Below are 25,586 nucleotides of genomic sequence, written 5' to 3'. Positions count from 1 at the left end.
GTCTACGTCTTTCGAATCCAACTGGATGACTCCATAGTCTACGTCTTAGAATCCAACTGGATGACTCCATAGTCTACGTATTTAGAATCCAACTGGATGACTCCATAGTCTATGTCTTTAGAATCCAACGTAATGACTCCATAGTCTACGTCTTTAGAATCCAACTGGATGACTCCATAGTCTACGTCTTTAGAATCCAACTGGATGACTCCATAGTCTACGTCTTTAGAATCCATCAGGATGACTCTATAGTCTACATCTTTAGAATCCAACTGGATGACTCCATAGTCTACGTCTTTAGAATCCAACAGGATGACTCCAAAGTTTACGTCTTTAGAATCCAACTGGATGACTCCATAGTCTACATCTTTAGAATCCAACTGGATGACTCCAAAGTCTACGTCTTTAGAACTCAACTGGATGACTGCATAGTCTACGTCTTTAGAATCCAACTGGATAGCTCCAGAGTCTAAATCTTTAGAATCCAACTGGATGACACCATAGTCTACTTCTTTAGAATCAAACTGGATGACTCCATAGTCTACGTCTTTAGAATCCAACTGGATGACTGCATGGTCTACGTCTTTAGAATCCAACTGGATGACTCCATAGTCTACGTCTTTAGAATCCAACTGGATGACTACATAGTCTATGTCTTTAGAATCCAACTGGATGACTTCATAGTCTGCGTCTTTAGAATCCAACTGGATGACTCCATAGTCTACGTCTTTAGAATCCAACTGGATGACTGCATAGTCTACGTCTTTAGAATCCAACTGGATGACTCCAAGGTCTACGTGTTTAGAATCCAACTGGATGACTGCATAGTCTACGTCTTTAGAATCCAACTGGATACCTCCAGAGCCTAAATCTTTAGAATCCAACTGGATGACACCATAGTCTACATCTTTAGAATCCAACTAGATGACTCCATAGTCTACATCTTTAGAATCCAACTGGATGACTGCATAGTCTACGTATTTAGAATCCAACTGGATGACTACATAGTCTATGTCTTTAGAATCCAACTGGATGACTTCATTCTCTACATCTTTAGAATCCAACTGGATGACTCCATAGTCTACGTATTTAGAATCCAACTGGATGACTCCATAGTCTACGTCTTTAGAATCCAACTGGATGACTCTATAGTCTACGTCTTTAGAATCCAACTTAATGACTCCATAGTTTACGTCTTTAGAATCCAAGTGGATGACTCCATAGTCTGCGTCTTTAGAATCCAACTGCATGACTCCATAGTCTACGTCTTTAGAACCCAACTGGATGACTGCATAGTCTACGTCTTTAGAATCCAACTGGATAACTCCAGAGTCTAAATCTTTAGAATCCAACTGGATGACACCATAGTCTACGTCTTTAGAATCAAACTGGATGACTCCATAGTCTATGTCTTTAGAATCCAACTGGATGACTCCATAGTCTACATCTTTATAATCCAACTGGATGACTCCATAGTCTACGTCTTTAGAATCCAACTGGATGACTCCATAGTCTACGTCTTTAGAATCCATCAGGATGACTCCATAGTCTACATCTTTATAATCCAACTGGATGACTCCATAGTCTACGTCTTTAAAATCCAACTGGATGACTGCATAGTCTACGTCTTTAGAATCCAACTGGATGACTCCATAGTCTATGTCTTTAGAATCCAACTGGATGACTACATAGTCTATGTCTTTAGAATCCAACTGGATGACTTCATTCTCTACGTCTTTCGAATCCAACTGGATGACTCCATAGTCTACGTCTTTAGAATCCAACTGGATGACTCCATAGTCTACGTCTTTAGAATCCATCAGGATGACTCCATAGTCTACATCTTTATAATCCAACTGGATGACTCCATAGTCTACGTCTTTCGAATCCAACTGGATGACTCCATAGTCTACGTCTTAGAATCCAACTGGATGACTCCATAGTCTACGTATTTAGAATCCAACTGGATGACTCCATAGTCTATGTCTTTAGAATCCAACGTAATGACTCCATAGTCTACGTCTTTAGAATCCAACTGGATGACTCCATAGTCTACGTCTTTAGAATCCAACTGGATGACTCCATAGTCTACGTCTTTAGAATCCATCAGGATGACTCTATAGTCTACATCTTTAGAATCCAACTGGATGACTCCATAGTCTACGTCTTTAGAATCCAACAGGATGACTCCAAAGTTTACGTCTTTAGAATCCAACTGGATGACTCCATAGTCTACATCTTTAGAATCCAACTGGATGACTCCAAAGTCTATGTCTTTAGAACTCAACTGGATGACTGCATAGTCTACGTCTTTAGAATCCAACTGGATAGCTCCAGAGTCTAAATCTTTAGAATCCAACTGGATGACACCATAGTCTACTTCTTTAGAATCAAACTGGATGACTCCATAGTCTACGTCTTTAGAATCCAACTGGATGACTGCATGGTCTACGTCTTTAGAATCCAACTGGATGACTCCATAGTCTACGTCTTTAGAATCCAACTGGATGACTACATAGTCTATGTCTTTAGAATCCAACTGGATGACTTCATAGTCTGCGTCTTTAGAATCCAACTGGATGACTTCATTGTCTACGTCTTTAGAATCCAACTGGATGACTGCATAGTCTACGTCTTTAGAATCCAACTGGATGACTCCAAGGTCTACGTGTTTAGAATCCAACTGGATGACTGCATAGTCTACGTCTTTAGAATCCAACTGGATACCTCCAGAGCCTAAATCTTTAGAATCCAACTGGATGACACCATAGTCTACATCTTTAGAATCCAACTAGATGACTCCATAGTCTACATCTTTAGAATCCAACTGGATGACTGCATAGTCTACGTATTTAGAATCCAACTGGATGACTACATAGTCTATGTCTTTAGAATCCAACTGGATGACTTCATTCTCTACATCTTTAGAATCCAACTGGATGACTCCATAGTCTACGTATTTAGAATCCAACTGGATGACTCCATAGTCTACGTCTTTAGAATCCATCAGGATGACTCCATAGTCTACATCTTTATAATACAACTGGATGACTCCATAGTCTACGTCTTTAGAATCCAACTGGATGACTCCATAGTCTATGTCTTTAGAATCCAACTTAATGACTCCATAGTCTACGTCTTTAGAATACAACTGGATGACTCCATAGTCTACGTCTTTAGAATCCAACTGGATGACTCCAAAGTCTACGTCTTTAGAACTCAACTGGATGACTGCATAGTCTAGGTCTTTAGAATCCAACTGGATAGCTCCAGAGTCTAAATCTTTAGAATCCAACTGGATGACACCATAGTCTACTTCTTTAGAATCAAACTGGATGACTCCATAGTCTACGTCTTTAGAATCCAACTGGATGACTGCATAGTCTACGTCTTTAGAATCCAACTGGATGACTCCATAGTCTACGTCTTTAGAATCCAACTGGATGACTACATAGTCTATGTCTTTAGAATCCAACGTAATGACTCCATAGTCTACATCTTTAGAATCCAACTAGATGACTCTATAGTCTATATCTTTAGAATCCAACTGGATGACTGCATAGTCTACGTATTTAGAATCCAACTGGATGACTCCATAGTCTACGTATTTAGAATCCAACTGGATGACTCCATAGTCTACGTCTTTAGAATCCATCAGGATGACTCCATAGTCTACATCTTTATAATCCAACTGGATGACTCCATAGTCTACGTCTTTAGAATCCAACTGGATGACTCCATAGCCTACGTCTTTAGAATCCAACTGGATGACTCCATAGTGATTACTTCCGGCGCCGACAGAGATGGCCGCCTCGCTTCGCGTTCCTAGGAAACTATGCAGTTTTTTGTTTTTTTTACGTGTTATTTCTTACACTAGTACCCCAGGTCATCTTAGGTTTCATTACATACAGCCGAGAAGAACTACTGAATATAAGATCAGCGTCAACTCACCATCAGTACGACCAAGAATATGTTGGTCATAGCCTACGTCTTTAGAATCCAACTGGATGACTCCATAGTGATTACTTCCGGCGCCGACAGAGATGGCCGCCTCGCTTCGCGTTCCTAGGAAACTATGCAGTTTTTTGTTTTTTTACGTGTTATTTCTTACACTAGTACCCCAGGTCATCTTAGGTTTCATTACATACAGCCGAGAAGAACTACTGAATATAAGATCAGCGTCAACTCACCATCAGTACGACCAAGAATATGTTTTTCGCGATGTGGATCCTGTGTTCTGCCTTACAACCAGTGTAACGGAGCGGATTACATGCAGCGACCCAAAAAAACGACTCAGAAAAAGAGGGAAACGAAGCGGTCTTCTGGTCAGACTCCGGAGACGGGCACATCGTGCACCACTCCCTAGCATTCTTCTTGCCAATGTCCAGTCTCTTGACAACAAGGTTGATGAAATCCGAGCAAGGGTAGCATTCCAGAGGGACATCAGAGACTGTAACGTTCTTTGCTTCACGGAAACATGGCTAACTGGAGAGACGCAATCTGAAGCGGTGCAGCCAGCGGGTTTCTCCACGCATCGCGCCGACAGAAATGAACATCTTTCTGGTAAGAAGAGGGGCGGGGGCGTATGCCTTATGGCCAACGTGACATGGTGTGATGAAAGAAACATACAGGAACTCAAATCCTTCTGTTCACCTGATTTAGAATTCCTCACAATCAAATGTAGACCGCATTATCTACCAAGAGAATTCTCTCCGATTATAATCACAGCCGTATATATCCCCCCCCAAGCAGACACATCGATGGCTCTGAACGAACTTTATTTAACTCTCTGCAAACTGGAAACGATTTATCCGGAGGCTGCATTCATTGTAGCTGGGGATTTTAACAAGGCTAATCTGAAAACAAGACTCCCTAAATGTTATCAGCATATCGATTGCGCAACCAGGGGTGGAAAGACCCTGGATCATTGTTACTCTAACTTCCGCGACGCATATAAGGCCCTGCCCCGCCCCCCTTTCGGAAAAGCTGACCACGACTCCATTTTGTTGATCCCTGCCTACAGACAGAAACTAAAACAAGAAGCTCCCACGCTGAGGTCTGTCCAACGCTGGTCCGACCAAGCTGATTCCACACTCCAAGACTGCTTCCATCACGTGGACTGGGAGATGTTTCGTATTGCGTCAGACAACAACATTGACGAATACGCTGATTCGGTGTGCGAGTTCATTAGAACGTGCGTTGAAGATGTCGTTCCCATAGCAACGATTAAAACATTCCCTAACCAGAAACCGTGGATTGATGGCAGCATTCGTGTGGAACTGAAGGCGCGAACCACTGCTTTTAATCAGGGCAAGGTGTCTGGTGACATGACTGAATACAAACAGTGCAGCTATTCCCTCCGCAAGGCTATCAAACAAGCTAAGCGCCAGTACAGAGACAAAGTAGAATCTCAATTCAACGGCTCAGACACAAGAGGCATGTGGCAGGGTCTGCAGTCAATCACGGACTACAGGAAGAAACCCAGCCCAGTCACGGACCAGGATGTCTTGCTCCCAGGCAGACTAAATAACTTTTTTGCCCGCTTTGAGGACAATACAGTGCCACTGACACGGCCTGCAACGAAAACATGCGGTCTCTCCTTCACTGCAGCCGAAGTGAGTAAGACATTTAGACGTGTTAACCCTCGCAAGGCTGCAGGCCCAGACGGCATCCCCAGCCGCGCCCTCAGAGCATGCGCAGACCAGCTGGCCGGTGTGTTTACAGACATATTCAATCAATCCCTATACCAGTCTGCTGTTCCCACATGCTTCAAGAGGGCCACCATTGTTCCTGTTCCCAAGAAAGCTAAGGTAACTGAGCTAAACGACTACCGCCCCATAGCACTCACATCCGTCATCATGAAGTGCTTTGAGAGACTAGTCAAGGACCATATCACCTCCACCCTACCTGACACCCTTGACCCACTCCAATTTGCTTACCGCCCAAATAGGTCCACAGACGATGCAATCTCAACCACACTGCACACTGCCCTAACCCATCTGGACAAGAGGAATACCTATGTGAGAATGCTGTTCATCGACTACAGCTCGGCATTCAACACCATAGTACCCTCCAAGCTCGTCATCAAGCTCGAGACCCTGGGTCTCGACCCCGCCCTGTGCAACTGGGTACTGGACTTCCTGACGGGCCGCCCCCAGGTGGTGAGGGTAGGCAACAACATCTCCTCCCCGCTGATCCTCAACACTGGGGCCCCACAAGGGTGCGTTCTGAGCCCTCTCCTGTACTCCCTGTTCACCCACGACTGCGTGGCCATGCACGCCTCCAACTCAATCATCAAGTTTGCGGACGACACAACAGTGGTAGGCTTGATTACCAATAACGACGAGACGGCCTACAGGGAGGAGGTGAGGGCCCTCGGAGTGTGGTGTCAGGAAAATAACCTCACACTCAACGTCAACAAAACTAAGGAGATGATTGTGGACTTCAGGAAACAGCAGAGGGAACACCCCCCCATCCACATCGATGGAACAGTAGTGGAGAGGGTAGCAAGTTTTAAGTTCCTCGGCATACACATCACAGACATACTGAATTGGTCCACTCACACAGACAGCATCGTGAGGAAGGCGCAGCAGCACCTCTTCAACCTCAGGAGGCTGAAGAAATTCGGCTTGTCACCAAAAGCACTCACAAACTTCTACAGATGCACAATCGAGAGCATCCTGGCGGGCTGTATCACCGTATCGCCCTCAACCGTAAGGCTCTCCAGAGGGTAGTGAGGTCTGCACAACGCATCACCGGGGGCAAACTACCTGCCCTCCAGGACACCTACACCACCCGATGCTACAGGAAGGCCATAAAGATCAACAAGGACATCAACCACCCGAGCCACTGCCTGTTCACCCCGCTGTCATCCAGAAGGCGAGGTCAGTACAGGTGCATCAAAGCTGGGACCGAGAGACTGAAAAACAGCTTCTATCTCAAGGCCATCAGACTGTTAAACAGCCACCACTAACATTGAGTGGCTACTGCCAACACACTGTCAATGACACTGACTCTACTCCAGCCACTTTAATCATGGGAATTGATGGGAAATGATGTAAATATATCACTAGCCACTTTTAACAATGCTACCTTATATACTGTTACTTACCCTACATTATTCATCTCATATGCATACGTAGATACTGTACTCTATATCATCGACTGCATCCTTATGTAATACATGTATCAACTAGCCACTTTAACTACGCCACTTTGTTTACATACTCATCTCATATGTATATACTGTACTCGATATCATCTACTGTATCTTGCCTATGCTGCTCTGTACCATCACTCATTCATATATCCTTATGTACATATTCTTTATCCCCTTACACTGTGTATAAGACAGTAGTTTTTTTGGAATTGTTAGTTAGATTACTTGTTCGTTATTACTGCATTGTCGGAACTAGAAGCACAAGCATTTCGCTACACTCGCATTAACATCTGCTAACCATGTGTATGTGACAAATAAAATTTGATTTGGTTTTGATTTGATTTGATCTACGTCTTTAGAATCCATCAGGATGACTCCATAGTCTACATCTTTAGAATCCAACTGGATGACTCAATAGTATACGTCTTTAGAATCCAACTAGATGACTCCATAGTCTACATCTTTAGAATCCAACTGGATGACTGCATAGTCTACGTATTTAGCATCCAACTGGATGACTCCATAGTCTACGTCTTTAGAACCCATCAGGATGACTCCATAGTCTACATCTTTAGAATCCAACTGGATGACTCCATAGTCTACGTCTTTAGAATCAAACTGGATGACTACATAGGCTATGTCTTTAGAATCCAACTGGATGACTTCATTCTCTACGTCTTTAGAATCCAACTGGATGATTCCATAGTCTACGTCTTTAGAATCCAACTGGATGACTCCATAGTCTACGTCTTTAGAATCCATCAGGATGACTCCATAGTCTACATCTTTATAATCCAACTGGATGACTCCATAGTCTACGTCTTTAGAATCCAACTGGATGACACCATAGTCTACGTCTTTAGAATCCATCAGGATGACTCCATAGTCTATGTCTTTAGAATCCAACTTAATGACTCCATAGTCTACGTCTTTAGAATCCAACTGGATGACTCCATAGTCTACGTCTTTAGAATCCATCAGGATGACTCCATAGTCTACATCTTTAGAACCCAACTGGATGACTCTATAGTCTACATCTTTAGAATCCAACTGGATGACTCCATAGTCTACGTCTTTAGAATCCAACTGGATGACTCCATAGTTTACGTCTTTAGAATCCAACTGGATGACTCCATAGTCTACATCTTTAGAATCCAACTGGATGACTCCATAGTCTGCGTCTTTAGAATCCAACTGCATGACTCCATAGTCTACATCTTTAGAATCCAACTGGATGACTCCAAAGTCTACGTCTTTAGAACCCAACTGGATGACTGCATAGTCTACGTCTTTAGAATCCAACTGGATACCTCCAGAGTCTAAATCTTTAGAATCCAACTGGATGACACCATAGTCTACGTCTTTAGAATCCAACTGGATGACTCCATAGTCTACATCTTTAGAATCCATCTGGATGACTGCATAGTCTACGTCTTTAGAATCCAACTGGATGACTCCAAGGTCTACGTGTTTAGAATCCAACTGGATGACTACATAGTCTACGTCTTTAGAATCCAACTGGATACCTCCAGAGTCTAAATCTTTAGAATCCAACTGGATGACACCATAGTCTACGTCTTTAGAATCCAACTAGATGACTCCATAGTCTACATCTTTAGTATCCAACTGAATGACTCCATAGTCTACATCTTTAGAATCCAACTGGATGACTCCATAGTCTACGTCTTTAGAATCCAACTGGATGACTCCATAGTCTACGTCTTTAGAATCCATCAGGATGACTTCATTCTCTACGTCTTTAGAATCCAACTGGATGACTCCATAGTCTACGTCTTTAGAATCCAACTGGATGACTCCATAGTCTACGTCTTTAGAATCCAACTTAATGACTCCATAGTCTACATCTTTAGAATCCAACTGGATGACTCCAAAGTCTACGTCTTTAGAACCCAACTGGATGACTGCATAGTCTACGTCTTTAGAATCCAACTGGATACCTCCAGAGTCTAAATCTTTAGAATCAAACTGGATGACTCCATAGTCTACGTCTTTAGAATCCAACTGGATGACTGCATAGTCTACGTCTTTAGAATCCAACTGGATACCTCCAGAGTCTAAATCTTTAGAATCCAACTGGATGACACCATAGTCTACGTCTTTAGAATCCAACTGGATGACTCCATAGTCTACATCTTTAGAATCCAACTGGATGACTACATAGTCTACGTCTTTAGAATCCAACTGGATACCTCCAGAGTCTAAATCTTTAGAATCCAACTGGATGACACCATAGTCTACGTCTTTAGAATCCAACTAGATGACTCCATAGTCTACATCTTTAGTATCCAACTGAATGACTCCATAGTCTACATCTTTAGAATCCAACTGGATGACTCCATAGTCTACGTCTTTAGAATCCAACTGGATGACTCCATAGTCTACGTCTTTAGAATCCATCAGGATGACTTCATTCTCTACGTCTTTAGAATCCAACTGGATGACTCCATAGTCTACGTCTTTAGAATCCAACTGGATGACTCCATAGTCTACGTCTTTAGAATCCATCAGGATGACTCCATAGTCTACATCTTTAGAATCCAACTGGATGACTCCATAGTCTACGTCTTTAGAATCCAACTTAATGACTCCATAGTCTACATCTTTAGAATCCAACTGGATGACTCCATAGTCTAAATCTTTAGAATCCAACTGGATGACACCATAGTCTACGTCTTTAGAATCCAACTGGATGACTCCATAGTCTACATCTTTAGAATCCAACTGGATGACTGCATAGTCTATGTCTTTAGAATCCAACTGGATGACTCCAAGGTCTACGTGTTTAGAATCCAACTGGATTTCTGCATAGTCTACGTCTTTAGAATCCAACTGGATACCTCCAGAGTCTAAATCTTTAGAATCCAACTGGATGACACCATAGTCTACGTCTTTAGAATCCAACTAGATGACTCCATAGTCTACATCTTTAGAATCCATCTGGATGACTGCATAGTCTACGTCTTTAGAATCCAACTGGATGACTCCAAGGTCTACGTGTCTAGAATCCAACTGGATGACTACATAGTCTACGTCTTTAGAATCCAACTGGATACCTCCAGAGTCTAAATCTTTAGAATCCAACTGGATGACACCATAGTCTACGTCTTTAGAATCCAACTAGATGACTCCATAGTCTACATCTTTAGTATCCAACTGAATGACTCCATAGTCTACATCTTTAGAATCCAACTGGATGACTCCATAGTCTACGTCTTTAGAATCCAACTGGATGACTCCATAGTCTATGTCTTTAGAATCCATCAGGATGACTTCATTCTCTACGTCTTTAGAATCCAACTGGATGACTCCATAGTCTACGTCTATAGAATCCAACTGGATGACTCCATAGTCTACGTCTTTAGAATCCATCAGGATGACTCCATAGTCTACATCTTTAGAATCCAACTGGGATGACTCCATAGTCTACGTCTTTAGAATCCAACTTAATGACTCCATAGTCTACGTCTTTAGAATCCAACTGGATACCTTCAGAGTCTAAATCTTTAGAATCCAACTGGATGACACCATAGCCTACGTCTTTAGAATCCAACTGGATGACTCCATAGTCTATGTCTTTAGAATCCAACTGGATGACTCCAAGGTCTACGTGTTTAGAATCCAACTGGATTTCTGCATAGTCTACGTCTTTAGAATCCAACTGGATACCTCCAGAGTTTAAATCTTTAGAATCCAACTGGATGACACCATAGTCTACGTCTTTAGAATGCAACTGGATGACTCCATAGTCTACGTCTTTAGAATCCATCAGGATGACTCCATAGTCTACATCTTTATAATCCAACTGGATGACTCCATAGTCTACGTCTTTAGAATCCAAATGGATGACTCCATAGTCTATGTCTTTAGAATCCAACTTAATGACTCCATAGTCTACGTCTTTAGAATCCAACTGGATGACTCCATAGTCTACGTCTTTAGAATCCATCAGGATGACTCCATAGTCTACATCTTTAGAACCCAACTGGATGACTCCATAGTCTACGTCTTTAGAATCCAACTGGATGACTCCATAGTTTACGTCTTTAGAATCAAACTGGATGACTCCATAGTCTACGTCTTTAGAATCCAACTGGATGACTCCATAGTCTGCGTCTTTAGAATCCAACTGCATGACTCCATAGTCTACATCTTTAGCATCCAACTGGATGACTCCATAGTCTACGTCTTTAGAATCCATCAGGATGACTCCATAGTCTACATCTTTAGAATCCAACTGGATGACTCCATAGTCTACGTCTTTAGAATCCAACTTAATGACTCCATAGTCTATGTCTTTAGAATTCAACTGGATACTTTCAGAGTCTAAATCTTTAGAATCCAACTGGATGACACCATAGTCTACGTCTTTAGAATCCAACTGGATGACTCCATAGTCTACATCTTTAGAATCCAACTGGATGACTGCATAGTCTATGTCTTTAGAATCCAACTGGATGACTCCAAGGTCTACGTGTTTATAATCCAACTGGATTTCTGCATAGTCTACGTCTTTAGAATCCAACTGGATACCTCCAGAGTCTAAATCTTTAGAATCCAACTGGATGACACCATAGTCTACGTCTTTAGAATCCAACTAGATGACTCCATAGTCTACATCTTTAGAATCCATCTGGATGACTGCATAGTCTACGTCTTTAGAATCCAACTGGATGACTCCAAGGTCTACGTGTTTAGAATCCAACTGGATGACTACATAGTCTACGTCTTTAGAATCCAACTGGATACCTCCAGAGTCTAAATCTTTAGAATCCAACTGGATGACACCATAGTCTACGTCTTTAGAATCCAACTAGATGACTCCATAGTCTACATCTTTAGTATCCAACTGAATGACTCCATAGTCTACATCTTTAGAATCCAACTGGATGACTCCATAGTCTACGTCTTTAGAATCCAACTGGATGACTCCATAGTCTATGTCTTTAGAATCCATCAGGATGACTTCATTCTCTACGTCTTTAGAATCCAACTGGATGACTCCATAGTCTACGTCTATAGAATCCAACTGGATGACTCCATAGTCTACGTCTTTAGAATCCATCAGGATGACTCCATAGTCTACATCTTTAGAATCCAACTGGGATGACTCCATAGTCTACGTCTTTAGAATCCAACTTAATGACTCCATAGTCTACGTCTTTAGAATCCAACTGGATACCTTCAGAGTCTAAATCTTTAGAATCCAACTGGATGACACCATAGCCTACGTCTTTAGAATCCAACTGGATGACTCCATAGTCTACATCTTTAGAATCCAACTGGATGACTGCATAGTCTATGTCTTTAGAATCCAACTGGATGACTCCAAGGTCTACGTGTTTAGAATCCAACTGGATTTCTGCATAGTCTACGTCTTTAGAATCCAACTGGATACCTCCAGAGTTTAAATCTTTAGAATCCAACTGGATGACACCATAGTCTACGTCTTTAGAATGCAACTGGATGACTCCAAGGTCTACGTGTTTAGAATCCAACTGGATGACTACATAGTCTACGTCTTTAGAATCCAACTGGATACCTCCAGAGTCTAAATCTTTAGAATCCAACTGGATGACACCATAGTCTACGTCTTTAGAATCCAACTAGATGACTCCATAGTCTACATCTTTAGTATCCAACTGAATGACTCCATAGTCTACATCTTTAGAATCCAACTGGATGACTCCATAGTCTACGTCTTTAGAATCCAACTGGATGACTCCATAGTCTACGTCTTTAGAATCCATCAGGATGACTTCATTCTCTACGTCTTTAGAATCCAACTGGATGACTCCATAGTCTACGTCTTTAGAATCCAACTGGATGACTCCATAGTCTACGTCTTTAGAATCCAACTTAATGACTCCATAGTCTACATCTTTAGAATCCAACTGGATGACTCCAAAGTCTACGTCTTTAGAACCCAACTGGATGACTGCATAGTCTACGTCTTTAGAATCCAACTGGATACCTCCAGAGTCTAAATCTTTAGAATCAAACTGGATGACTCCATAGTCTACGTCTTTAGAATCCAACTGGATGACTGCATAGTCTACGTCTTTAGAATCCAACTGGATACCTCCAGAGTCTAAATCTTTAGAATCCAACTGGATGACACCATAGTCTACGTCTTTAGAATCCAACTGGATGACTCCATAGTCTACATCTTTAGAATCCATCTGGATGACTGCATAGTCTACGTCTTTAGAATCCAACTGGATAACTCCAAGGTCTACGTGTTTAGAATCCAACTGGATGACTACATAGTCTACGTCTTTAGAATCCAACTGGATACCTCCAGAGTCTAAATCTTTAGAATCCAACTGGATGACACCATAGTCTACGTCTTTAGAATCCAACTAGATGACTCCATAGTCTACATCTTTAGTATCCAACTGAATGACTCCATAGTCTACATCTTTAGAATCCAACTGGATGACTCCATAGTCTACGTCTTTAGAATCCAACTGGATGACTCCATAGTCTACGTCTTTAGAATCCATCAGGATGACTTCATTCTCTACGTCTTTAGAATCCAACTGGATGACTCCATAGTCTACGTCTTTAGAATCCAACTGGATGACTCCATAGTCTACGTCTTTAGAATCCATCAGGATGACTCCATAGTCTACATCTTTAGAATCCAACTGGATGACTCCATAGTCTACGTCTTTAGAATCCAACTTAATGACTCCATAGTCTACATCTTTAGAATCCAACTGGATGACTCCATAGTCTAAATCTTTAGAATCCAACTGGATGACACCATAGTCTACGTCTTTAGAATCCAACTGGATGACTCCATAGTCTACATCTTTAGAATCCAACTGGATGACTGCATAGTCTATGTCTTTAGAATCCAACTGGATGACTCCAAGGTCTACGTGTTTAGAATCCAACTGGATTTCTGCATAGTCTACGTCTTTAGAATCCAACTGGATACCTCCAGAGTCTAAATCTTTAGAATCCAACTGGATGACACCATAGTCTACGTCTTTAGAATCCAACTAGATGACTCCATAGTCTACATCTTTAGAATCCATCTGGATGACTGCATAGTCTACGTCTTTAGAATCCAACTGGATGACTCCAAGGTCTACGTGTCTAGAATCCAACTGGATGACTACATAGTCTACGTCTTTAGAATCCAACTGGATACCTCCAGAGTCTAAATCTTTAGAATCCAACTGGATGACACCATAGTCTACGTCTTTAGAATCCAACTAGATGACTCCATAGTCTACATCTTTAGAATCCAACTGGATGACTCCATAGTCTACGTCTTTAGAATCCAACTGGATGACTCCATAGTCTATGTCTTTAGAATCCATCAGGATGACTTCATTCTCTACGTCTTTAGAATCCAACTGGATGACTCCATAGTCTACGTCTATAGAATCCAACTGGATGACTCCATAGTCTACGTCTTTAGAATCCATCAGGATGACTCCATAGTCTACATCTTTAGAATCCAACTGGGATGACTCCATAGTCTACGTCTTTAGAATCCAACTTAATGACTCCATAGTCTACGTCTTTAGAATCCAACTGGATACCTTCAGAGTCTAAATCTTTAGAATCCAACTGGATGACACCATAGCCTACGTCTTTAGAATCCAACTGGATGACTCCATAGTCTATGTCTTTAGAATCCAACTGGATGACTCCAAGGTCTACGTGTTTAGAATCCAACTGGATTTCTGCATAGTCTACGTCTTTAGAATCCAACTGGATACCTCCAGAGTTTAAATCTTTAGAATCCAACTGGATGACACCATAGTCTACGTCTTTAGAATGCAACTGGATGACTCCATAGTCTACGTCTTTAGAATCCATCAGGATGACTCCATAGTCTACATCTTTATAATCCAACTGGATGACTCCATAGTCTACGTCTTTAGAATCCAAATGGATGACTCCATAGTCTATGTCTTTAGAATCCAACTTAATGACTCCATAGTCTACGTCTTTAGAATCCAACTGGATGACTCCATAGTCTACGTCTTTAGAATCCATCAGGATGACTCCATAGTCTACATCTTTAGAACCCAACTGGATGACTCCATAGTCTACGTCTTTAGAATCCAACTGGATGACTCCATAGTTTACGTCTTTAGAATCAAACTGGATGACTCCATAGTCTACGTCTTTAGAATCCAACTGGATGACTCCATAGTCTGCGTCTTTAGAATCCAACTGCATGACTCCATAGTCTACATCTTTAGCATCCAACTGGATGACTCCATAGTCTACGTCTTTAGAATCCATCAGGATGACTCCATAGTCTACATCTTTAGAATCCAACTGGATGACTCCATAGTCTACGTCTTTAGAATCCAACTTAATGACTCCATAGTCTATGTCTTTAGAATTCAACTGGATACTTTCAGAGTCTAAATCTTTAGAATCCAACTGGATGACACCATAGTCTACGTCTTTAGAATCCAACTGGATGACTCCATAGTCTACATCTTTAGAATCCAACTGGATGACTGCATAGTCTATGTCTTTAGAATCCAACTGGATGACTCCAAGGTCTACGTGTTTATAATCCAACTGGATTTCTGCATAGTCTACGTCTTTAGAATCCAACTGGATACCTCCAGAGTCTAAATCTTTAGAATCCAACTGGATGACACCATAGTCTACGTCTTTAGAATCCAACTAGATGACTCCATAGTCTACATCTTTAGAATCCATCTGGATGACTGCATAGTCTACGTCTTTAGAATCCAACTGGATGACTCCAAGGTCTACGTGTTTAGAATCCAACTGGATGACTACATAGTCTACGTCTTTAGAATCCAACTGGATACCTCCAGAGTCTAAATCTTTAGAATCCAACTGGATGACACCATAGTCTACGTCTTTAGAATCCAACTAGATGACTCCATAGTCTACATCTTTAGTATCCAACTGAATGACTCCATAGTCTACATCTTTAGAATCCAACTGGATGACTCCATAGTCTACGTCTTTAGAATCCAACTGGATGACTCCATAGTCTATGTCTTTAGAATCCATCAGGATGACTTCATTCTCTACGTCTTTAGAATCCAACTGGATGACTCCATAGTCTACGTCTATAGAATCCAACTGGATGACTCCATAGTCTACGTCTTTAGAATCCATCAGGATGACTCCATAGTCTACATCTTTAGAATCCAACTGGGATGACTCCATAGTCTACGTCTTTAGAATCCAACTTAATGACTCCATAGTCTACGTCTTTAGAATCCAACTGGATACCTTCAGAGTCTAAATCTTTAGAATCCAACTGGATGACACCATAGCCTACGTCTTTAGAATCCAACTGGATGACTCCATAGTCTACATCTTTAGAATCCAACTGGATGACTGCATAGTCTATGTCTTTAGAATCCAACTGGATGACTCCAAGGTCTACGTGTTTAGAATCCAACTGGATTTCTGCATAGTCTACGTCTTTAGAATCCAACTGGATACCTCCAGAGTTTAAATCTTTAGAATCCAACTGGATGACACCATAGTCTACGTCTTTAGAATGCAACTGGATGACTCCATAGTCTACGTCTTTAGAATCCATCAGGATGACTCCATAGTCTACATCTTTATAATCCAACTGGATGACTCCATAGTCTACGTCTTTAGAATCCAAATGGATGACTCCATAGTCTATGTCTTTAGAATCCAACTTAATGACTCCATAGTCTACGTCTTTAGAATCCAACTGGATGACTCCATAGTCTACGTCTTTAGAATCCATCAGGATGACTCCATAGTCTACATCTTTAGAACCCAACTGGATGACTCCATAGTCTACGTCTTTAGAATCCAACTGGATGACTCCATAGTTTACGTCTTTAGAATCAAACTGGATGACTCCATAGTCTACGTCTTTAGAATCCAACTGGATGACTCCATAGTCTGCGTCTTTAGAATCCAACTGCATGACTCCATAGTCTACATCTTTAGAATCCAACTGGATGACTCCAAAGTCTACGTCTTTAGAACCCAACTGGATGACTGCATAGTCTACGTCTTTAGAATCCAACTGGATACCTCCAGAGTCTAAATCTTTAGAATCAAACTGGATGACTCCATAGTCTACGTCTTTAGAATCCAACTGGATGACTGCATAGTCTACGTCTTTAGAATCCAACTGGATACCTCCAGAGTCTAAATCTTTAGAATCCAACTGGATGACTCCATAGTCTACATCTTTAGAATCCATCTGGATGACTGCATAGTCTACGTCTTTAGAATCCAACTGGATGACTCCAAGGTCTACGTGTTTAGAATCCAACTGGATGACTACATAGTCTACGTCTTTAGAATCCAACTAGATACCTCCAGAGTCTAAATCTTTAGAATCCAACTGGATGACACCATAGTCTACGTCTTTAGAATCCAACTAGATGACTCCATAGTCTACATCTTTAGTATCCAACTGAATGACTCCATAGTCTACATCTTTAGAATCCAACTGGATGACTCCATAGTCTACGTCTTTAGAATCCAACTGGATGACTCCATAGTCTACGTCTTTAGAATCCATCAGGATGACTTCATTCTCTACGTCTTTAGAATCCAACTGGATGACTCCATAGTCTACGTCTTTAGAATCCAACTGGATGACTCCATAGTCTACGTCTTTAGAATCCATCAGGATGACTCCATAGTCTACATCTTTAGAATCCAACTGGATGACTCCATAGTCTACGTCTTTAGAATCCAACTTAATGACTCCATAGTCTACGTCTTTAGAATCCAACTGGATACCTTCAGAGTCTAAATCTTTAGAATCCAACTGGATGACACCATAGTCTACGTTTTTAGAATCCAACTGGATGACTCCATATTCTACATCTTTAGAATCCAACTGGATGACTGCATAGTCTACATCTTTAGAATCCAACTGGATGACTCCAAGGTCTACGTGTTTAGAATCCAACTGGATTTCTGCATAGTCTACGTCTTTAGAATCCAACTGGATACCTCCAGAGTCTAAATCTTTAGAATCCAACTGGATGACACCATAGTCTACGTCTTTAGAATCCAACTAGATGACTCCATAGTCTACATCTTTAGAATCCAACAGGATGACTGCATAGTCTACGCATTTAGAATCCAACTGGATGACTCCAAGGTCTACGTGTTTAGAATCCAACTGGATGACTCCATAGTCTACGTCTTTAGAATCCATCAGGATGACTCCATAGTCTACATCTTTAGAATCCAACTGGATGACTACATAGTCTATGTCGTTAGAATCCAACTGGATGACTTCATTCTCTACGTCTTTAGAATCCAACTGGATGACTCCATAGTCTACGTCTTTAGAATCCAACTGGATGACTCCATATTATACGTCTTTAGAATCCATCAGGATGACTCCATAGTCTACATCTTTAGAATCCAACTGGATGACTACATAGTCTATGTCGTTAGAATCCAACTGGATGACTTGATTCTCTACGTCTTTAGAATCCAACTGGATGACTCCATAGTCTACGTCTTTAGAATCCAACTGGATACCTTCAGAGTCTAAATCTTTAGAATCCAACTGGATGACACCATAGCCTACGTCTTTAGAATCCAACTGGATGACTCCATAGTCTACATCTTTAGAATCCAACTGGATGACTGCATAGTCTATGTCTTTAGAATCCAACTGGATGACTCCAAGGTCTACGTGTTTAGAATCCAACTGGATTTCTGCATAGTCTACGTCTTTAGAATCCAACTGGATACCTCCAGAGTTTAAATCTTTAGAATCCAACTGGATGACACCATAGTCTACATCTTTAGAATCCAACTGGATGACTCCATAGTCTACGTCTTTAGAATCCATCAGGATGACTCCATAGTCTACATCTTTATAATCCAACTGGATGACTCCATAGTCTACGTCTTTAGAATCCAAATGGATGACTCCATAGTCTATGTCTTTAGAATCCAACTTAATGACTCCATAGTCTACGTCTTTAGAATCCAACTGGATGACTCCATAGTCTACGTCTTTAGAATCCATCAGGATGACTCCATAGTCTACATCTTTAGAACCCAACTGGATGACTCCATAGTCTACGTCTTTAGAATCCAACTGGATGACTCCATAGTTTACGTCTTTAGAATCAAACTGGATGACTCCATAGTCTACGTCTTTAGAATCCAACTGGATGACTCCATAGTCTGCGTCTTTAGAATCCAACTGCATGACTCCATAGTCTACATCTTTAGAATCCAACTGGATGACTCCAAAGTCTACGTCTTTAGAACCCAACTGGATACCTCCAGAGTCTAAATCTTTAGAATCAAACTGGATGACTCCATAGTCTACGTCTTTAGAATCCAACTGGATGACTGCATAGTCTACGTCTTTAGAATCCAACTGGATACCTCCAGAGTCTAAATCTTTAGAATCCAACTGGATGACTCCATAGTCTACATCTTTAGAATCCATCTGGATGACTGCATAGTCTACGTCTTTAGAATCCAACTGGATGACTCCAAGGTCTACGTGTTTAGAATCCAACTGGATGACTACATAGTCTACGTCTTTAGAATCCAACTGGATACCTCCAGAGTCTAAATCTTTAGAATCCAACTGGATGACACCATAGTCTACGTCTTTAGAATCCAACTAGATGACTCCATAGTCTACATCTTTAGTATCCAACTGAATGACTCCATAGTCTACATCTTTAGAATCCAACTGGATGACTCCATAGTCTACGTCTTTAGAATCCAACTGGATGACTCCATAGTCTACGTCTTTAGAATCCATCAGGATGACTTCATTCTCTACGTCTTTAGAATCCAACTGGATGACTCCATAGTCTACGTCTTTAGAATCCAACTGGATGACTCCATAGTCTACGTCTTTAGAATCCATCAGGATGACTCCATAGTCTACATCTTTAGAATCCAACTGGATGACTCCATAGTCTACATCTTTAGAATCCAACTTAATGACTCCATAGTCTACGTCTTTAGAATCCAACTGGATACCTTCAGAGTCTAAATCTTTAGAATCCAACTGGATGACACCATAGTCTACGTCTTTAGAATCCAACTGGATGACTCCATATTCTACATCTTTAGAATCCAACTGGATGACTGCATAGTCTACATCTTTAGAATCCAACTGGATGACTCCAAGGTCTACGTGTTTAGAATCCAACTGGATTTCTGCATAGTCTACGTCTTTAGAATCCAACTGGATACCTCCAGAGTCTAAATCTTTAGAATCCAACTGGATGACACCATAGTCTACGTCTTTAGAATCCAACTAGATGACTCCATAGTCTACATCTTTAGAATCCAACAGGATGACTGCATAGTCTACGCATTTAGAATCCAACTGGATGACTCCAAGGTCTACGTGTTTAGAATCCAACTGGATGACTCCATAGTCTACGTCTTTAGAATCCATCAGGATGACTCCATAGTCTACATCTTTAGAATCCAACTGGATGACTACATAGTCTATGTCGTTAGAATCCAACTGGATGACTTCATTCTCTACGTCTTTAGAATCCAACTGGATGACTCCATAGTCTACGTCTTTAGAATCCAACTGGATGACTCCATATTATACGTCTTTAGAATCCATCAGGATGACTCCATAGTCTACATCTTTAGAATCCAACTGGATGACTACATAGTCTATGTCGTTAGAATCCAACTGGATGACTTGATTCTCTACGTCTTTAGAATCCAACTGGATGACTCCATAGTCTACGTCTTTAGAATCCAACTGGATGACTCCATAGTATACGTCTTTAGAATCCATCAGGATGACTCCATAGTCTACATCTTTAGAATCCAACTGGAAGACTCCATAGTCTACGTCTTTAGAATCCAACTTAATGACTCCATAGTCTACGTCTTTAGAATCCAACTGGATGACTGCATAGTCTACGTCTTTAGAATCCAACTGGATGACTCCATAGTTCACGTCTTTAGAATCCAACTAGATGACTCCATAGTCTACATCTTTAGAATCCAACTGGATGACTGCATAGTCTACGTATTTAGAATCCAACTGGATGACTCCAAGGTCTACGTCTTTAGAATCCATCAGGATGACTCCATAGTCTACATCTTTAGAATCCAACTGGATGACTCCATAGTCTACGTCTTTAGAATCCAACTGGATGACTACATAGTCTATGTCTTTAGAATCCAACTGGATGACTTCATTCTCTACGTCTTTAGAATCCAATTGGATTTCTCCATAGTCTACGTCTTTAGAATCCAACTGGATGACTCCATAGTCTACGTCTTTAGAATCCATCAGGATGACTCCATAGTCTACATCTTTATAATCCAACTGGATGACTCCATAGTCTACGTCTTTAGAATCCAACTGGATGACTCCATAGTCTACGTCTTTAGAATCCAACTTAATGACTCCATAGTCTACGTCTTTAGAATCCAACTGGATGACTCCATAGTCTACGTCTTTAGAATCCAACTGGATGACTCCATAGTCTACGTCTTTAGAATCCAACTGGATGACTCCATAGTTTACGTCTTTAGAATCCAACTGGATGACTCCATAGTTTACGTCTTTAGAATCCAACTGGATGACTCCATAGTCTACGTCTTTAGAATCCAACTGGATGACTGCATAGTCTACGTCTTTAGAATCCAACTGGATAACTCCAAGTTCTACGTTATTAGAATCCAACTGGATGACTGCATAGTCTACGTCTTTAGAATCCAACTGGATACCTCCAGAGTCTAAATCTTTAGAATCCAACTGGATGACTCCAAGGTCTACGTCTTTAGAATCTAATGTACTGCACCAAATTGATTGTTTGCTAAAGGGCTTAACCTAACTTTTGTGTGAAAGATGCAATCAATTGATGTCAATATGAAATTAATTCAGGGGAAGAAAAGCATGAATTGTAGGTTCTTAATAGTGCTGATTAATAGTGTTTCCAAACTTTCCCAGTCACTCATAAACAAGGAATTACACCTGCAATACCTCAAGCACATAGTTTTTCAATGTACAGGACCAGTTTGGATACACCTACTCATTCCAGGGTTTTTCTTTATTTGTACTATTTTCTATATTGTAGAATAATAGTGAAGACATCAAAACTATAAAATAACACATATGGAATCATGCAGCAAACAAAAAAGGTTTTAACAAATCAAAATCTATTTTATATTTGAGATTCTTTTCAAGTAGCCACCTGTAACGATGTATGATGAGAGTCTGGAAGCAAGTTCAGGGAGTGAATACATTTAATTAATAAATAAACACAACAAGAAACACAAACAGCGCACCAACATGACACAGAAACTGAAACAGTGACGACTGGGGAAGAAATCAAAGGGAGTGAAATATAAAGGGCAGGTAATCAAGGAGGTGATGGAGTCCAGGTGAGTGTCATTATGCGCAGATGTGCGTAACTCTGGTGACAGGTGTGCGACATAACGAGCAGCCTGGTGACCTAGAGGCCTGAGAGGGAGCACACGTGACACCAACCTTTGCCTTGATGACAGCTTTGCACACTCGTGTCATTCTCTAATCCAGCTTCATGATGTAGTCACCTGGAATGCATTTCAATTAACAGGTGTGCCTTGTTAAAAGTTAGTTTGTGGAATTTCTTCTTCATGTGTTTGTGCCAATCAGTTATGTTGTGAGAATGTAGGGGTGGTATACAGAAGATAGCCCTATTTGTTAAAGACCAAGTCCATATTATGGCAACAACAGCTCAAATAAGCAAAGAGAAATGACAGTCCATCATTACTTTAAGACATGAAGGTCAGTCAATGCGGAGAATTTTCTTTGAGTGCAGTCGCAAACACCATCAAGCGCTATGATAAAACTGGCTCTCATTAGGACCACCATAGGAAAAGAAGACACAGAGTTACCTCTGCTGCAGAGGATAAGTTCATTAGAGTTACCAGCATCAGAAATTACAGGGTAAAATAAATGTTTCCCAGAGTTCTAGTAACAGACACATCTCAACATCAACTGTTCAGAAAAGACTGCGTGGATCAGGTCTTCATGGTCGAATTGCTGCAAAGACACCACTACTAAAGGACACAAATAAGAAGAGAATTGCTTGGGCCAATAAACATGAGCAATGGACATTAGACCGGTGGAAATCTGTCCTTTGCTCTGATTTGTCCAATTTTGAGATTTTTGGTTCCAACCACCGTGTCTTTGTGAGAAGCAGAGTAGGGGAACAGATGATCTCCACACGGTTCCTACCGTGAAACATGGAGGAGGAGGTGTGATGGTGTGGGGGTGCTTTGTTGGTGAGACTGTCAATGATTTATTTAGAATTCAAGGCACACTTAATGTCTTAATCGAAATTATGGATTGCCTTTAATTCGCTCATTGTTCCCTTATAGTTTGTACATCTCAATTTTGAGTAGAACCCACATTTGTTTAAGCAAGTCAGCCATGTCAGCTATGTTTTTTAAAAGGCAGTAAATGAGGCTGAATTAACTGTTTTGCCGCCAGACAAGGCTCTGCTGATAGCCAGGTGTAGCAGTGGTAAGATGTTGGGACTCTGCTGTTGGGACTCTGCTGTTGGGACAGCTTTATGTAGGCCCTAACAGTGTGCGGGCACCACCTGTCACCGTTATAGTGCAATGAATGTATTGTTTAGTGTTGTGTAGTGTAGTGGATTTGCTGGCATGCATCTAAAACATGATTTTTAAAAAATTCGCCCCACCAAGATTTACATGCTAAAATCGCCATTGAGTGGGACTATATATTTTTTTCAACAGGACAATGACCCAACACCAATCCAGGCTGTGTAAGGGCTATTTGACCAAGAAGGAGAGTGATGGAGTGCTGCATCAGATGACCTGGCCTCCACAATCACGCGACCTAAACCCAATTGAGATGGTTTGGGATTAGTTGGACCAACTCGTTCACAGAGCGAAGGAAAAGCAGCCAACAAGTGCTCAGCTTATGTGGGAACTCCTTCCAGATTGTTAGAAAAGCATTCCTCATGAAGCTGGTTGAGAGAATGCCAAGATTTTGCAAACCTGTCATCAACGCAAAGGGTGGCTACTTTGAAGAATCAAAAATATTAAATAGAACACTTTTTTGGTTACTACATGATTCCATGTGTTATTTCATAGTTTTGATGTCTTCACTATTATTCTACAGTGTAGAAAATTGTAAAAATAAAGAAAAACCCTTGAATGAGTAGGTGTGTCCAAACTTTTGACTGGTACTGTATTTTTCATATCAAAATATTCGGCCCACCCCCGAATCTCTACCTCCCACTAGATTTATTGAAGATTAAAGATTGCAATAGGTATATTTATTCACTATTAGTACATCAAATACTGTGTTGCATATTCTATGATTTATTCTATTTGAATTAATTAAAAAAGAATACATGTAACAGATTATCTACAACAGGTTTGAAATTGCCCACTCTTCCCTCCTCTCCTCTCCTCTCCTCCCGCCCTCCTTTCCTCTGTTTATGTTAATGCTGAGACCACCCCGAGGCTGGGACCTATAGCTCTTGTGCGTTCCATTCTAATTCATCTGATCCTGGGCCTGGGGATTTGGCAGGGCTCTGAACACAAAGCCCCACCGTGTCCGCCTCTGGATCTAACCTCAGCGCAGCGTTTACATCTGCTGAATATGCCTATGAGGGCCCGGGGCCGGGTCCAAGGTGACCTTTACCTGACCTCAGTACAGCAGATAGTGGATCTATATACTGTATTTCTAATTTATTTGTTTTCACTTCCTTCTGTAGGCTGCTGCCCCCACTCTATATTTCTCTCTCTTTGTATTTCTTTCTCTGCCTGTTTTTTTCCTCTTTCATTTGCACTATCTAGTATTTCTCTCTTTTACCCTCTCCTCTAATCCTTCATCCCTGTTACTGAGTACTCTCACACTAGTGCTGTTGTTCAAGGCCTTTACTTTTTGACATAAAGAATGAACAAAGAAACTCTAGCTCTCACCCTTCGTGTCCATCTCTCTTTCCCCATCTCACTGTCTCTCTCTCTGTCTGCCTATCTGTCACTGCCTTTGTCTCTCTCTCCTTCCCTCCCAGCTTCTCCCTCCTCCTCTTTCCAAGCCGCATCTCTCTCTCTCTCCCTCTCTCTCTGTCTGTCAGCCAAATAAAGTGTGAATGGTGAAAAGGTACCAAGGTGTAGAAGTCTCGATATTGCCTATTCCCATCTTGCCTCACCGTGGACAGGTCTCTGCCCAATGACCACAGGGACCAGCATGAGTCACAGACCGCCAGCCATATTAATTCTTTATACTTGTAGATTCCCCTGCAATCACTCTAACCAGCCGGCGCTACTGTATAAGGTGCCTTCCGCCCAGGGAGGAGAGAATGGCAGAGGTTACTAGAGGAAACCACTCCTGAAAGAAGCGGCTGCAGGGGAGAGAGGCGTACTGACAAGGTGACAGGCTGTGGATGAA

The sequence above is a fragment of the Oncorhynchus kisutch genome, linkage group LG9 (genome assembly GCF_002021735.2).
Source record: "Oncorhynchus kisutch isolate 150728-3 linkage group LG9, Okis_V2, whole genome shotgun sequence".
Lineage (NCBI taxonomy): Eukaryota > Metazoa > Chordata > Actinopteri > Salmoniformes > Salmonidae > Oncorhynchus > Oncorhynchus kisutch.
Note: the sequence above shows the minus strand (reverse complement) of the source record.